The sequence below is a fragment of the Oncorhynchus nerka genome, unplaced genomic scaffold (assembly GCF_034236695.1).
Source record: "Oncorhynchus nerka isolate Pitt River unplaced genomic scaffold, Oner_Uvic_2.0 unplaced_scaffold_776, whole genome shotgun sequence".
Lineage (NCBI taxonomy): Eukaryota > Metazoa > Chordata > Actinopteri > Salmoniformes > Salmonidae > Oncorhynchus > Oncorhynchus nerka.
In genome coordinates, this window is record NW_027040449.1 from 146,428 (window position 1) to 165,059 (window position 18,632).

The following is an 18,632-nucleotide window of genomic DNA, read 5'->3' on the forward strand; positions in this document are numbered from 1 at the left end:
TGTCTCAGACTGACTAGTGTCTCAGACTGACTAGTGTCTCAGAACTAGTACTCAGACTGACTAGTATATCGACTATTGTATCAGACAGACTAGTATATCAGACTACTGTATCAGACACACTACTGTATCAGACACGAACCGGCTCAAAGCCCGTAACAAAGGGAGACAACGTGGAGATAATGAGTAGAAAGATATATATTTATTAACTAAAGCAAATAAATATAATATACAATGGTGTGTGTAATCAGTAATCAGTAGTGTAAGTGAGTGTTTTGCATGCGTGAATGTGATAATGCAGGGTGATGAAAGGTGCCAAAGCAAACAAACAAATAAACGGCCATCAAGAACCACAACACAATCTACAGAGGGTGTCTGCATGGAGAGAGTCTCCTCCATGAATGGGGAAGTGGTGTATTTATCCTGGGAGACACCGGGCCCAGGTGTTTCCCATGTAGCTGACGACCCTCCCAACTCCGCCCACCAGCATCCTAATAAGGAAATAACAGAGAGAATACGGCAGACAGAGAGTGGGAGGGTCGTCACATCCCCCCATAAAACCGGGGACCAACAAGGACCCCCGAACAAAATACCAGTCTCTAAGTTCCAAATTTACACAGCTTCTGCGCCACAAATTGATGAGGGTTTACGTTTTCACACTTACAATTTGCCCCAGCCAACCTCCTCCCCAGACCTCAGCGACCTTCGCACAGGAAGCAACATTTAAGAGGAAAGAAGAAAACAAGACCAGGAGGGAGCATACAGGACAGAGAGAACATGACAATATGAAACAATGGTCAGTCACGTAAACATTAGGAACAGGGCGCACGAGAGAGCGCATCAGCAATCACGTTTTCAGTCCCCGGATGTGCCTCACATCGAGATGGAATGATTGTAAAAATAAACACCATCGCATTATCCTCTGGTTTGGACACATCATGGACCTCAAAAAAGTGAGGGGTTATGGTCGGTGTAGACCACAATAGGTACTACCCCCGACCCGACATACACTTCGAAGTGTTGTAGTGCCCAAATTAATGCTAGCGCTTCCTTTTCAATAACCGAATAGTTCAACTGATAATCGTTAAACTTTTTGGAAAAAAAACTAACAGGCCTCTCAATCCCAGACACATCTGCTTGCAGCAAAACTGCACCTGCCCCCACATGACTAGCATCCACCTGCAAGGTAAATGACAAATCCATGCGAGGAGCAGCCAGCACTGGAGTTGAGGTAAGCAACCTCTTTGCCTCTTCAAAAGCGTGTTGACAACGAGTAGACCAAACATAAACAGCCTTAGCTTTCAGCATATCTGTCAAGGGAGCGACCACAGTAGAGAAGTTATTACAAAAACTACGGTAATAACCAATCATGCCCAAGAAACGAATCAGTTCCTTTTTAGTAGTTGGTGGTGGAAAAGCATCAATAGCCACCACTTTAGCCCGAACAGGACGCACTTCACCCTGCCCAACCATTTTTCCAAGGTATGTAACGGTCGCCTGAGCAAACTCACATTTTGCCAGATTGATTGTGAGGCGACCCGCAGCCAGACGTTCGAACAAGGCTTGAATACGGGACAGATGTTCTTCCCAAGTATCTGCATAGATCACTACATCGTCCAAATAAACAGCGCACCCGGTCAGACCGGCGACAACCCTGTTCATAAGAAAAGTGGCAGGTGCATTGCGCAGACCGAAACTCATAACTGAATACGAGTACAGACCAAAGGGTGTAATAAAGGCAGAGATTTCACGTGCCCTACTCGTCAGTGGCACCTGCCAATAGCCTTTTAACAGGTCAAATTTGCTCACAAACTTAGCTGCACCGACTTGATCAACACAGTCCTCCATCCGAGGAAGAGGAAATGAATCTGGTTTTGTGACACTGTTTACCTTACGGTAGTCCGTACAAAAACGGTTTGTTCCATCCGGTTTACTGACCAAGATACAGGGAGAAGCCCAACTGGAGAAAGAAGGCTCTGCTATCTTACTCTCCAGCATGTACTTGACCTCAGCATCCAGACAACGTAGTTTCTCTGAAGAAACTCTATAGAAGCGCTGACGAATGGGGTCAGCACCTCCAATGTCAATATCATGTTCTATTAAGTTTGTACGTGTAGGTGTATCAGAAAACAAACCTGGAAATCTCTGAATCAGACCAACTATCTCTTTCCGCCCATCAACAGGTAGGTGAGTGAGAAGACTGTCTAAAATATCCAGTGTTTCTGAATTTTTCAATCTACCCTGCAATATACAATCGTCAGGACCAGGAACATCTTCCTCCTCATGCACAGATCTAGCACGACAAGAACCCAAGGAAACAACGGTATCAGCCAAAAGAACAGGTTTACCGTCCTCTGTAGAATCCCACTGTTCAGTCTCAGAGGAACGTGCATAATAGGGTTTTAACAGATTTACATGGCACAGCTGGTGTGCTTTCCTCCGTTCTGGAGTGGCAACTAGATAATTTTGCTCAGTGCACTGGCGCACCACTGTATATGGACCTTGAAACTTGGCTTGAAAAGGAGAACCAACAATTGGCAGCAGAGCAAGAACCTGGTCACCTGGACTAAAGTGACGAGGCTCAGTTCGGCGATCAAATATGCCCTTCATCCTCTCCTGTGAAGATGATAACTTCTCTTTAGCCATTTCACAAGCGGCATACAGCCGTCGCCGGAAATCACACACATACGATAACAGGGACTGAGGAGGCTCGGGAGACTTCCAGTCATCCTGGAGAACAGATAAAAGTCCACGCACCCTATGTCCAAACACAAGGTCATTTGGACTGAAACCTGTGCTCTCCTGTGAAACTTCCCTAGCAGCTAACAGTAACCAAGGCAACCCCTCCTCCCAATCCTTATCCATCTCAGTACAATAAGCTCTCAACAAAGACTTTAGTGTTTGATGGAAACGTTCAGTGCTCCTTGACTTTGCGCGTGATAGGCGCTAGACAAATTGTGTTTAATATGGAGCTGTTGAAGAACCTGACCAAACAGATTAGAGGTAAAATTAGATCCTTGATCACTCTGAATGACCTTAGGGATTCCAAACAATGAGAGAAACTGAGTCAAAGCTTTTAACACCGATTTAGTCGTGATAGATCGGAGAGGATAGGCAGCAGGAAACCTAGTGGTCTGACACATCACAGTGAACAGGTAACTACTACCCTTTTTAGAACGAGGCAGAGGACCCACACAGTCAATAATCAGATACTCAAAAGGTTGGCTGAGTACAGGAATAGGAAACAATGGTACTGGTTTAATAGCTTGATTAGGCTTACCAGTTAATTGACAGGTGTGACAAGTTTTGATAAAATCAGAAACATCCCTCTTTAATCTAGGCCAAAAGAAATGTCTTAATATGCGATTGTAGGTTTTCCTCACCCCCATATGTCCAGCCACGTCGCTGTGAGAAGTTTCCAACACCAACTTACGAAGCTTAACTGGTACAACAACCTGACTAATTGCCTCCCCAGAAAAACACTATCATGAGACACCCACTTTCTCATCAGGACATCCTCTTGGAGAAAATAGCCATGGGCGACATCTCCCAACTGTTCTATAGGCACAATTTGATCACGCAACTCTTCCAACGTGGGGTCATCCCGTTGCGCATTGATTAGATCTGAGCGGGTTACAGATAACGGGATAACAGGAAAACAGTGACATACTTTGTATTATTATCATTAGTCGGCGCAGTGACCAGTTCGCCACGGCTCATAGAACGTGTCACTGCACACGCAGAGAACACCTCTGGGAAACTCTGTACACTCTCATCAGGAATCCCAACAAATGACGGCTTAGTGGAAACCACTAGAGATGGAAACACGACAGGCCATACACGCTCACCAGCCAAGTTATTCCCAAGGATAACATCGATACCCTCAATAGGCAACGAAGGACGCACACCCACAACAACTTCACCCTTCACCAGCCCACAATCCAACATCAGTTTATGCAATGGAACTGACAGAGTGTTCAAACCTATTCCCCTAATTAGAACACTATTCCCCGAATCAGTCTCAGCAGAAAAGGGTAACACAGACTCCAACACAAATGATTCAGAGGCACCTGTGTCTCTCAGGATCTTCACTGGCACTAGGTCTTTACTTCCTAACATAGACACAAAACCTTCTGTAATGAAAGGTAAATAGTCTGGATCAATATGGACTTTCACATTCTCCTGGGCCTGAGGAAATGAGTTATGAATGAACTGATGTGGAACAGGTGCAGCTAATGCAGTAGGCTTAGATTTAGCGTAAGCACCCTTTGACCTGAGAAGTGGACATTCGTTTTTCCAATGCCTGAACCTGACAGTAGTGACACTCCTGCCCAAAGTCAGCTTTACCATGGGAGTCAGGTTCAACCCTAGTTGAATAGAACTCTGCCCGAGAACCAAAGTATCTCGGTGAGCGAAGCCCAAATCTATCCGAACGCCCCCACTCTTTCCGAATACGGGGTTCTGCAAAGACACTTTTGTGAGTCAACACATACTCGTCTGCCAAAACTGCAGCTTCAGCAACATTCTTTACTTTCTGTTCATTAATATACGTGGCAATACGATCAGGAATTGTGTCCTTAAATTGCTCTAACATAATCAGATCACACAGCCCTTGGAAAGTCACAACTGCAGAGGCGGAACACCAGCGATTAAACTGTAAAGACAACTGTCATGCAAACTCAACATGAGTCTGGTTATCATCCCTTTTAAAGTTCTAAATCGTTGGCGGTAAGCCTCAGGGACCAATTCATAAATCTGTAACACAGCTGTTTTAACTTTATCATAACTGGCACTATCGTGTACACTAAGAGCTGAATATGCTTCCTGCGCTTTACCAGTCAGCACACACTGCAACATTAAAGTGCGGTCAGAATCAGGCCAACTCCTAGCGTCAGCAACCCGCTCAAACAACGAAAAGAATGTCTCGGGGTCCCTTTCATTAAACCGAGGCAATAACCGTAAGTTCCCAACAATATCAAATGTCTCTGGGGCACGACCAAAAGCGGAACTACCCCTAGGTAAATCTGGGACACCTTCCCAAAACAAACTCTCCCCTGAGATCTTTCCTTCCCTAACCAAATCTATACGTTCTTGTTGCAACTTGATTTTAGCACGCTCCATATCTTGTTTAAATGCCAATTCCTTTTCATATTTTACACGATCATGCTCTAGCTTCTCACGATCATGCTCTATGCTGCTAGCTGTAACAAAAGCAGTTCTTTCTGCTGTTCAAAAGAAGGCTACTAGGACTAACCGATGGAATGGCCATTGTAACGTTATGGGGAGACGACAAATCCTCAGCAGAGGCTGGCCCAGTGGTAACTTCTAGAATACCACTCTCCATCAGATTGGCCTTCAATATCAACCTAATAGAATTCTTTAGACGTTTATCACTAATCTCAACCTTGTAGTGTTCCGCGACCTTCAACAGCTGTTCTTTAGTACCTAAATCTAACAATTCCTCTGATGGAGAGCGAATGAACTTATCTACATAAGACGCCATAATCACACAAAAAAAAAAAAAAATTCTGGCTCTTCCTTCTGCTGAGCACACCAGACCACAACCCGAGAATTATAATCACCCTGAGTACCACAGAAGAGAGATGGATACGGAGCTTCCCAAAACCTACAATAACTCAACCCTAGTCTTCGTGCAGATTTGCGGTGGGAATTTACGCACTGTAGCCCGCTGGCAAGGAAATAGAACTCCCCAGCATGCTGGAAAAATTCCACCAAGCCACGGATGTGCCCCGAGACAACTGCTCAGTCCACAGACACCACACAAAAATAACAAACATTAACCATGCCCAACATATTCCAAAAAATGAAACACGTCGCTAAACCTATCAGGGGAAAAAGGCTATAGCTCCGGTAGCAAGTTTCACTACCCTACCCAAATCTCCCACCGAGGTACACAGCAGACTACTCACCTCAGACTGATGTCCCAACAGAAAGTAGAACAAGAGTTCAGGCTAGGCAGGGCCTGGAAACTAACCATTATAGTCTCTCCAACACAGCACACAAACCAAACAACAAAAGGCAACCAATACTGGGTCTATCAAACTCAAACAAAATATGCAAACCAAACACGTACCTCCACGGTCTCCCAAACCAATAGTTCAAATATCCCGGATGAGCCCCACTTGTCACGAACCGGCTCAAAGCCCGTAACAAAGGAGACAACGTGGAGATAATGAGTAGAAAGATATATATTTATTAACTAAAGCAAATAAATATAATATACAATGGTGTGTGTAATCAGTAATCAGTAGTGTAAGTGAGTGTTTTGCATGCGTGAATGTGATAATGCAGGGTGATGAAAGGTGCCAAAGCAAACAAACAAATAAACGGCCATCAAGAACCACAACACAATCTACAGAGGGTGTCTGCATGGAGAGAGTCTCCTCCATGAATGGGGAAGTGGGTGTATTTATCCTGGGAGACACCGGGCCAGGTGTTTCCCATGTAGCTGACGACCCTCCCAACTCCCGCCCACCAGCATCCTAATAAGGAAATAACAGAGAGAATACGGCAGACAGAGTGGGAGGGTCGTCACAACCAATTCACACATTTATCAACAGACCATCCCTGGTCATCCCTACTGCTTCTGATCTGGCGGACTCACTAAATACATGCTTTGTTTTTAAATGATGTCTGAATGTTGGACTGTGCCTCTGGTTAACCGTAAATTTAAAAAACAAGAAAATGGTGCCATCCGGTTTGCTTTATATACGGAATTTGAAATGATTTATACTTTAACTTATATATTTCAAGTATATTTCAGCAATTACATTTACTTTTGTTATACTTAAGTATATTTTAAATGAAATACTTTTAGCCTTTTCTCAAGTAGAATGTTACTGGGTGACTTACTTTTATTTGAGTCATTTTCTATTAAGGTATCTTTACTTTTAAAGCTTAAGTATGACAATTGGGTACTTTTTCAACCAGTGGAATAGTGTCCTCACTGTCCTGTTGATCTGGTCCAAACTCATCAATACTCTACAAGCCAGAGTATTATCCTGACATAACTATCATGTATGTACTTTGATCTCCAGCCATGTGTCTTTGACAGCTGTAATTATGGGTAAGTAAGGCTGAGGCCAAGAGTCAATCAGATCAAGTGTTAACCAGAGATAGAAGACGCCCACATAGGGGATATTTTGGTAGTGATTGAGGTGGAACTGCGTTGGAGGTGTCAATCGGTGAGCAGCTGCTCTTGATCATTGTCACGAAGCCCCACCCACCCCACTGGCTTCAGAAGTCAGAAAGAGAGAGTGAAGGCTATACAGACAAAATTGCTCTCAAATTCAAGAAAATAATGAGGATTTCTATCATCCTAATGAAGGTATAGATTACATCTCACATTCCAGTGTTCCTACACTGAGTCCTGATGATGGATACCAGACTGTATGTCTGTGGGATGGAGAGTACAGGGAGGATTACACTGAGTCCTGATGATGGATGCTAGACTGTATGACTGTGGGTTGGAGAGTACAGGGAGGATTACACTGAGTCCTGATGATGGATACTAGACTGTATGACTGTGGGATGGAGAGTGCAGGGAAGATAACACTGAGTCCTGATGATGGATACTAGACTGTATGACTGTGGGATGGAGAGTGCAGGGAGGATTACACTGAGTCCTGATGATGGATACTAGACTGTATGACTGTGGGATGGAGAGTACAGGGAGGATTACACTGAGTCCTGACGATGGATACTAGACTGTATGACTGTGGGATGGAGAGAACAGGGAAGATAACACTGAGTCCTGATGATGGATACGAGACTGTATGTCTGTGGGATGGAGAGTACAGGGAGGATTACACTGAGTCTCATACATGGTTGTTTCTCCTTGCTGCAGATCCTTGCTACAGCAGCCATCTTGGTGCATGTCAGATCCATGCTACAGCAGCCATCTTGGTGCATGTCAGATCCATGCTACAGCAGACATCTTGGTCCATGTCAGATCCATGCTACAGCAGACATCTTAGTGCATGTCAGATCCATGCTACAGCAGACATCTTGGTCCATGTCAGATCCATGCTACGGCAGCCATCTTGGTCCATGTCAGATCCATGCTACAGCAGCCATCTTGGTGCATGTCAGATCCATGCTACAGCAGCCATCTTGGTGCATGTCAGATCCATGCTACAGCAGCCATCTTGGTGCATGTCAGATCCATGCTACAGCAGCCATCTTGGTGCATGTCAGATCCATGCTACAGCAGCCATCTTGGTGCATGTCAGATCCGTGCTACAGCAGTCATCTTGGTGCATGTCAGATCCGTGCTACAGCAGCCATCTTGGTGCATGTCAGATCCGTGCTACAGCAGCCATCTTGGTGCAAGTAGCTAGCTAGCCAATATCAGCATGGTTTCATACCATAGACATCAGAACTCTAACACAAGGACAAGTAACATTAAACATCAGTTAGCTAGTTATGACCAGTAGAGGTGTGTGGGTAAAATCACTGAGGAAGTCAAGCCAGTAAATAAAGCCATATTACAACCTATGTTGTGATAATTCCGTTGTTTGCTCTATAACCCATTCGTTCATACACCACCATGATATACAGTAAGGCCGTGACAATAAAAAGACAACAGTCACAGAAGTCTGCAGCAAGGTCAAGCCAGTTAACGTTTGACAGTTTACTAACAACCACTGATTTAGAAACACAGACTTACCTCAAATCAACAGAAGACAACATGAGCACTGCCTCCGCTATTCCAGCACTATTTACACTTAAAAATGTAAACACTCTCAAATCAAGAAGGCTATGTATGCTTAGTTTAATACACTGAAAACAAACTTAAAGATACCAAAAACAATTTAGTCCAATCAATGTTGCTAAAGATCATGTGGCTGTCCATGGAACTGATTTTTGTGTGTGTGTGTTTGTAAAACATAGTTTTTTGACTAACCCTACTATCCTAGACTGCTACCATAGACTACGGACTCTCCTTCTCCGTGGCCACCGTGAGTAAAACATTTAAACATGTTAACCCTTTGCAAGGCTGCCGGCCCAGGCGGCATCCCTAGCCGCCTCCTCAGAGCATGCGCAGACCAGCTGGCTGGTGTGTTTACAGACATATTCAATCAATCCCTATCCCAGTCTGCTGTTCCCACATGCTTCAAGATGGCCAACATTGTTCCTGTTCCCAAGACAGCTAAGGTAACTGAAATAACCCAATAGCCCTCACTTCTGTCATCATGAAGTGCTTTGAGAGACTAGTCAAGGATCATATCACCTCCACCGTACCTGACACCCTAGACCCACTCCAATTTGCTTACCGCCCCAATAGGTCCACAGACGATGCAATCGCCATCACACTGCACACTGCTCTATCCCATCTGGACAAGAGGAATACCTATGTGAGAATGCTGTTAATTGACTACAGCTCAGCATTCAACAACACAGTACCCTCCAAACTCATCATGAAGCTTGAGACCCCGGGTCTCAACCCCGCTCTGTGCAACTGGGTCCTGGACTTCCCGACTGGCCGCCCCAGGTGGTGAAGGTAGGAAACAACATCTCCACCCCACTGATCCTCAACACTGGGACCCCACAAGAGTGCGTTCTCAGCCCTCTCCTGTACTCCCTGTTCACCCACGACTGCGTGGCCCTGCACGCCTCCAACTCAATCATGAAGTTTGCAGACGACAATACAGTGATAGGCTTGATTACCAACAATGACGAGACAGACTACAGGGAGGAGGTGAGGGCCCTTGGAGTGTGGTGTCAGGAGAATAACTTCTCACTAAATGTCAGCAAAACAAAAGAGATGATTGTGGACTTCAGGAAACAGCAGAGGGAGCACCCCCCTATCCATATCAACGGGACAGCAGTGGAGAAGGTGGAAAGTTTTAAGTTTCTCGTGTACATATCACCGACAAACTGAAATGGTCCACGCACACAGACAGTGTGGTGAAGAAGGCGCAACAAATTGTACAGGTGCACAATTTAGAGCATCCTATCGGGCTGTATCGCTGCCTGGTACGGCAACTGCACCGCCCACAACCACAGGGCTCTTCAGATGTTGGTGCGGTTTGCACAAAACATCACCAGGGGCAAACTACCTGCCTCCCAGAACACCTACAACACCTAATGTCACAGGAAGGCAAGGACAATAACCACCCGAGCCACAACCTGTTCCATCAGAGCCACTACCCCATTCCATTCAGAAGGCGAGGTCAGTACAGGTGCATCACACCTGGGAGAGAGATTGAAAAACAGCTTCTATCTCAAGGCTTTCAGATTGTTAAACAGCCACCACTAGCACAGAGAGGTGGCTGCCTACATACAGACTTGATATCATTGGCCACTTTCATAAATGGAACACTAGTCACTTTAATAATGCCACTTTAATGTTTACTTATCTCACATTACTCATCTCATATGTATATACTGTATCCTTCACTATCTATTCTTTACTATCTATTGTATCTTAGCTGCTCTGTCACTGCTCATCCATATATTTTACACTTATATACAGTATTCTCATCCCATTCCTTTACTAGATAGTGTGTATTAGGTTTAGTTGTGTAATTGTTAGATATGACCTGTTAGATACTGCTGCACTGTCGGATCTAGAAGGATAAGCATTTCGCTACACTCACAATAACATCTGCTAACCATGTCTATGTGATCAATAATAGTTGATTTGATTTATAGTCCAGTTGAACACCAATGCCATCCTCCTCTCTTTCATGTTGGCAAAGCGGTCTATGGTGTGTGAACATGTTACCAGCTGTTAAACTCTCCTCCGTCTTTGTTTCCTCAATCCCGCACCCCTTTCTCAAAGCTCATTGGAAGAGGAGGTTTGAGAGGAGGGACCTTAGATACTCTCTTCAAAATGAACTTTGTCTGATGTGCTTTTGTGAGTATGGGCCTTCAAGAGACTGTGTTGAATAGAGGGCACACTGCTGAGCCTCACTACAGTTTGTTCCTTCTGCCAGCAGGGGGCCCCCCAGCCTTGGTCCCAGTTTGACTGGATCAGCAGTGGCCTTGGTATCAACCGTCTGGATGGTACGTCCTCCCACTGAGCCCCCTACCGACAGGGCTAGAGATGAGGCTGCTGAACACACTTCCCCTCCGACTCTGCTGCTACCTGACTCCTGTTATTCTCTTTGTCTCAATGTCCACTACCAGCATACTAGATCACCACCTATAATGAATCAATGTGTTGGACATACTAGACTACCACCTATAATGAAGCAATGTGTTGGACACACTAGACTACCATTTATAATGAAACAATGTGTTGGACACACTAGACTACCACATTTATAATGAATCAATGTTGGACATACTAGACTACCACCTATAATGAATCAATGTGTTGACATACTAGACTACCAGACCCACCTATAATGAATCAATGTGTTGGACATACTAGACTACCACCTATAATAATGTGTTGGACATACTAGACTGCCATTTATAATCAATGACATACTAGACTACCATTTATAATGAATCAATGTGTTGGACATACTAGACTACCACCTATAATGAAGCAATGTGTTGGACACACTAGACTGCCATTTATAATGAAGCAATGTGTTGGACATACTAGACTACCACCTATAATGAATCAATGTGTTGGACATACTAGACTACCATTTATAATGAATCAATGTGTTGGACACACTAGACTACCATTTATAATGAATCAATGTGTTGGACACACTAGACTACCACCTATAATGAATCAATGTGTTGGACATACTAGACTACCATTTATAATGAATCAATGTGTTGGACATACTAGACTACCACCTATAATGAATCAATGTGTTGGACATACTAGACTACCACCTATAATGAAGCAATGTGTTGGACATACTAGACTACCATTTATAATGAATCAATGTGTTGAAGACCCATACTAGACTACCACCTATAATGAATCAATGTGTTGGACATACTAGACTACCACCTATAATGAATCAATGTGTTGGACATACTAGACTACCACCTATAATGAAGCAATGTGTTGGACATACTAGACTACCACCTATAATGAATCAATGTGTTGGACATACTAGACTACCACCTATAATGAATCAATGTGTTGGACATACTAGACTACCACCTATAATGAATCAATGTGTTGGACATACTAGACTACCACCTATAATGAAGCAATGTGTTGGACATACTAGACTACCACCTATAATGAATCAATGTGTTGGACATACTAGACTACCACCTATAATGAAGCAATGTGTTGGACATACTAGACTACCACCTATAATGAATCAATGTGTTGGACATACTAGACTACCACCTATAATGAAACAATGTGTTGGACACACTAGACTACCACCTATAATGAAGCAATGTGTTGGACATACTAGACTACCACCTATAATGAATCAATGTGTTGGACATACTAGACTACCACCTATAATGAATCAATGTGTTGGACATACTAGACTACCACCTATAATGAAGCAATGTGTTGGACACACTAGACTACCATTTATAATGAAGCAATGTGTTGGACATGCATTCTAAGTAAGTGGTATGCAAGTGTGGACTTTGGAACATAGTCCCTATCACCCCTCCCCCACTCCATCTCTCCTCTGTTCACATTGATGTCTCCCTCTAGATGGTACTACTCATTTTCATGACCTACTGTCCCTTTAATTGTATCTTGTACTGTGGAATCCCAAGGCTCTCTCTCTATATATGTCTAACTTAACCGGCTACCTCGTCTGCCCTGTATTGAGTGATGGTGATGAGGTTTCTCACATGTTGTTACCCTTCATCATTGATCCAAACACTGTTTCTTATTGCACTGGGCGAGAGATCTTTCAGTATTAGTGGAGGGAATGGGGCGAAGACAAGTCAAGCCATATAGATGAATGTGTGGCCATAGCCTAAAGGGAATCCCCCCAGTAGCTGCATTTTGGTTGTAGTAGAAAGGTTGTAGTAGAAATAAGCTCATGTGAAAAAGCCTGAACTCCAGACCTGTTCTGTACTAACATTCCACTCCTTGTACTTTGTCATATGCCAAAAATGATGTTTGGCATGACATGAAGTAGAATATTAGCACAAACAGACTGGTATCCAGACTAGAGAAAGCCAGGATCCTCTTACTAGTACCCAGGATAGAGAAAGCCAGGATCCTCTTACAAGTACACAGGATAGAGAAATACAGGATCCTCTTACTAGTACCCAGGATAGAGAAAGCCAGGATCCTCTTACTAGTACACAGGATAGAGAAAGCCAGGATCCTCTTACTAGTACCCAGGCTAGAGAAAACCAGGATCCTCTTATTAGTACCCAGGCTAGAGAAAGCCAGGATCCTCTTACTGGTACCCAGGATAGAGAAAGCCAGGATCATCTTACTAGTACCCAGGATAGAGAAAGCCAGGATCATCTTACTAGTACCCAAATTAGAGAAAGCCAGGATCATCTTACTAGTACCCAGGATAGAGAAAGCCAGGATAGAAAGCCAGGATCATCTTACTAGTACCCAGGATAGAGAAAGCCAGGATCCTCTTACTGTTACCCAGGATAGAAAGCCAGGATCCTCTTACTGAGTACCCAGGATAGAAAGCCAGGATAGAGAAAGCCAGGATCCTCCTTACTGGTGCCCAGGATAGAAATCCAGGATAGCGAAAGCCAGGGTCATCTTACTGGTACCCAGGATAGAAAGCCAGGATCCTCTTACTGGTACTCAGGATAGAGAAACCCAGGATAGAGAAACCCAGGATGAGAAAGCCAGGATAAGAAACCCAGGATCATCTTACTGGTACCCAGGATAGAAAGCCAGGATCCTCTTACTGGTACCCAGTCTAGAAATCCTCTTACTGGTACCAGGATCCAGGATCTTACTAGTACCCAGGATAGAGAAAGCCAGGATCCTCTTACAAATACACAGGATACTCTTACTAGTACCCAGGATACCCAGGATAGAAAAGCCAGGATCCTCTTACTGGTACCCAGGATAGAGAAAACCAGGATCCTCTTACTAGTACCCAGGCTAGAGGATCCTCTTGCACAATTGCCAGGATCCTCTTTACTAGTACCCAGGATAGAGAAAGCCAGGATCATATTACTAGTACCCAGGATAGAAAGCCAGGATAGAAAGCCAGGATCATCTTACTAGTACCCAGGATAGAGAAAGCCAGGATAGAAAGCCAGGATCATCTTACTAGTACCCAGGATAGAGAAAGCCAGGATCATCTTACTGTTACCCAGGATAGAAAGCAGGATAGAAAGCCAGGATCCTCTTACTAGTACTAGAGAAAGCCAGGATAGAGAAAGCCAGGATCCTCTTACTGGTACCCAGGATAGAAAAGCCAGGATAGAAAGCCAGGATCCTCTTACTAGTACCAGGATAGAAAGCCAGGATCCTCTCTTACTAGGATACCCAGGATAGAGAAGCCCAGGATAGAAAGCCAGGATAGCCAGGATCATCTTACTGGTGCCAGGATAAGCCAGGATCATCTTACTAGTACCCAGGATAGGAAACCAGGATTCAGGACCCAGGATAGAAAGCCAGGATGAGAAAGCCAGAGATTCTCTTTATTAGTACCCAGGATAGAAAGCCAGGATCCTCTTACTGGTACCCAGGATAAGAAAGCCAGGATAGCGAAAGCCAGGGTCATCTTACTAGTACCCAGGATAAGCCAGGATCCTCTTACTGGTACCCAGGATAGAAAGCCAGGAATCTTACTAGTACCCAGGATAGAGAAAGCCAGGATAGAAAGCAGGATCATCTTACTAGTACCCAGGATAGAAAGAGGATCCTCTTACTGTTACCCAGGATAGAAAGCCAGGATCCTCTTACTAGTACCCAGGATTAGAGAAAGCCAGGATCCTCTTACTGGTACCCGGGATGAAATAGGATAAGAAAGCCAGGGTCATCTTACTGGTACCCAGGAAGCCAGGATCCTCTTACTGGTACCCAGGATAGAGAAAGCCAGGATAGAGAAACCCAGGATAGAAAGCCAAAGCCAGGATCCTCTTACTAGTACCCAGGATAGAGAAAGCCAGGATAGAACTGGTACCCAGGATAGATAGAGAAAGCCAGGATCCTCTTACTGGTACCCAGGATAGAAAGCCAGGATAGCCAGGATTCTCTTATTAGTACCCAGGAAGCCAGGATCCTCTTACTGGTACCCAGGATAGAAAGCCAGGATCGAAAGCCAGGATCTTACTAGTACCCATGATAGAAAGCCAAGCCAGGATCCAGGATCTTACTAGTACCCAGGATAGAAGGAGCCAGGATCCTCTTACTAGAATACCCAGGATAGAAAGCCAGGATAGAGTAAGCCAGGACCAGAGAAAGCCAGGATCCTCTTACCGTCTACCAGGAGCAGGATATAGAAGCAGGATAGCCAGGATCCTCTTGCTAGCCCAGGACAGAGAAAGCCAGGATCCAGGATAGAAAGCCAGGATCCTATAACTGAAAGCCAGGATTGTACCCAGGATAGAGAAACCCAGGATCTCTTACTAGTACCCAGGATCCTCTTACTAGTTCCCAGGATAGAAAGCCAGGATCATCTTACTAGTACCCAGGACAGAGAAAGCCAGGATCATCTTACTGGTACCCAGGATAGAAAGCCAGGATCATCTTACTAGTACCCAGGATAGAGAAAGCCAGGATCATCTTACTAGTACCCAGGATAGAAAGCGGATCCTCTTATTAGTACCCAGGATAGAGAAAGCCAGGATAGAAAGCCAGGATCCCAGGGATAGAGAAAGCCAGGGATAGAGAAAGCCAGGATAAGAAAGCCAGGATCCTCTTACTGGTACCCAGGATAGAAAGCTAGGAAGTACCCAGGATAGAAAGCCAGGATTCTCTTACTGTTTTTTTTTCTGCTGCTATTCTGTGTTTTCTTATATTCTTCTGTATCTTTACTTTTCATTTTCTTTGTAAAATAAAGAGGACATATATATTCAGTAAACTGAAACTGATCTTTACAATCACTGTGATTATATAAACACAATATCTGCAAAAAAGAAAATACCATTTGATTTAGCTTGAATATGTTTTATATTTATTTTTAGATCCCCCCAGCCAATGAGATGTTTTAAGGTTCTTTCAGTGTGGTTGCAATAAGCACTGTTGTAAATCGTGAATAAACCTCTTTCTAATATATTACCCTATCTGAGCTGTCCTGCCTCTTGGTTTTCTCCTGGCTGTTCTATCACTGCACTGACCACTTTCCTCCATAGACATGGATAGATGTAACACATCCCTGGGTTTTAACACCGGCAGTGCCATTGAGGCCGTTCACCATAAGGAAGCAGTCAACTGGGTGGGAATTTCTATAGGATAAGTAAGGATCACAGAATTCCATCCAGGTCAGCAGGAAGATCTGCCAATGGATTATACTCCTGGTAGCGTCCCCATACCTGGATGTGGCTGTAAATCACCTACCTTGGCCTTAATGCCTGTTCAGACAATACACTCCAGGAGGCAGTATGCAAACCCTTTCAGATTATTGTACCGACTGTCAATTAACTAATTTAAGTCAAATGGAGAGAGCCCTCAATGTTTGCTGCCCATGCTGTAGGAAGACAGATAGCAGGATGTAAGGAAGAGCCCTCTATCCAACTCTATGCTGCTTTCCTCTGTTCTGGAGATTCTTATTCCAGCTCCATACTGCCACCCACTGTGTTGAAAGACCAAATTCTTGATGGTTTCTTCACCACTTGCTAGTAGTTTGTACACCTTTTATTTGGACCAAGGACAGAAGTGCCATGGTGGTCTTTTTGTTTTGAACTCTAAACACAGGTGCAATGTATTTGTGTACATGTGTGTGTGTGTGTGATGTGGTGGATCCAGAGCTAGACAGTGACACAAGCAGCCGTCCAGCTGACACCCTGAACCACCTCATGTCTACTATGGAGAATACCACCACCTCCACCAGGTCAGACTGACACACACACACACACGTAGTGATCAATAATTGCTAATCAAGCATAATCGATTGGTTTTATATCGTGCTTTGCCAGGTCTGAAAGAGCTTTGCATGGAAAGAGGGAAACTCACCTGCAATCATATGTCGCCTCTGTGTTTTTCCATCTTAATGTGTTGTGTGTGTTTGTGTCAGGAAACCCCATAGGGATGAGGAGGACCAGCTGAGTGAGGAGGCAGCCAGGGTGATCTGTGGGCTGGCTGACCTGTCCTTCATGAAGGCTAAGGTCCTAATGTTCCCCATCACCCTCACACCAGCCGCTGGCTCTGGTACACTGCTAGAGTGATGCACACATGGATGGATGCACACACACACAAACACAGAAGACTTGTCCGCTTCAAAGCTAGCTTGAACATTAATGCAAAGTCAAAATGTTGATCATCAGTAATATGGTGAAATAGTTAGTCTTTTGTTCTGAATGTATTGATGTATTTATGTTGTGACACAGTGGTTGAGGTCTAAGACTGATCCACACTTACCTCCAGTCATCTGCCTCGTTCCCCCAGTGGAATTAGATCAATTTCCTGTTTCCCTTTTCAAGATGAACATTTTATCTTCATGTATTTATTATTGATGTGTGTATAGTTATTCATGTAAATTCATCATAAATCCATAGGAAATATATTGTATTTAATATTTACATAACAGTTTGGAAATAACAATATTTATATGATATATGTTTGTGTTGTTGATCTAGAGTGTGATTTCCTCTTAAATGGCACCCTATTCCCTATATAGTGCACTATTATTGTCCAGAGCCATATGGGCCGTTGTGAAAAGTAGTGCACTACATAGGGGATAGAGTGCCATTTGGGACAAACACCTATCATCATGGGGTTAACTACTGTTAAATAATATAATAGCACAAGTCTTAATGAATAGGGCCTCCAGAACCCTAATATTTCTGATTAGTGTCTCGGGGAAACACAGTCCTGTGTGTTCAGATGATCTGCCATTAAAGGGACAATCCAGTATTTGTACATCCATTTTTTTAACCTTTAAATGAATGAAATGTAGCCATTGATTGTTAAAGAATTGAACGTATAATGCCTCGTGAGCTTAGTTCAACTGTCTTACCCAATCAGAACCAAATGATCAGCTTGTTTCACTACATTGCTTGTAAATAATGTAATTGGTAACTAACGCTGTAATGCTTCAGAATGTGGTTAAACTATCATGTTGATCTCATGGATGGTCAGTCCTTGCATCCATCCTTGCTTCATCTTTGAATTTGAGTGGTTTAATTTCTCCAGCTCCATCCCTCAGCTGTTTACCAAAAGAAAGTAGCGGGCGGCCATTTAGTTATTTGAATCCCAGATTGCCCCTTTAAGGATAATGGGACAGTGATGCTCACATGTAAAGAGGGATCAGTGTTTGCGGAAATATATTTTATTTGATTCCTTATTTCCGTTTTGTGTGTTTGATATTTGGGTTTGTTATAATTTCTTCTCACACTTGTTCCCTCTGCCTGTCTACATCTTCAAGGATGCCTTTGCTCATTCTAAAGATATGAAATGAATGTGACCTGTAGTTCACTGGTGCTGAATAATAAGATCTGTGGAGGAAAACTATGGACTGTAAAATGTAAGGGACTTGTTATGGAAAAACATAAGACATTAAAGAGCGTATAAGAAGGTTTGAAAGCATTGCTCTCCTTGGCTGTTCCTTTTAGTAACATTCAAATGGAAA

General features: G+C 43.7%; 1 long non-coding RNA gene and 1 pseudogene across 1 annotated transcript; one reads left to right on the plus strand and one right to left on the minus strand.

The window, feature by feature from the left end:
* The window catches only part of LOC115120529 (aftiphilin-like), a 33,496-nt pseudogene extending 28,230 nt beyond the window's left edge, over positions 1-5,266 (minus strand).
* A 5,690-nt stretch (positions 5,267-10,956) lies between these two features.
* On the plus strand, positions 10,957-18,347 carry LOC135571091 (uncharacterized). Its single transcript, XR_010463639.1, has 3 exons — positions 10,957-11,028; positions 16,811-16,895; positions 17,079-18,347. It is a non-coding gene; the product is annotated as an uncharacterized LOC135571091 (long non-coding RNA).
* The last annotated feature ends 285 nt before the right edge of the window (positions 18,348-18,632 follow it).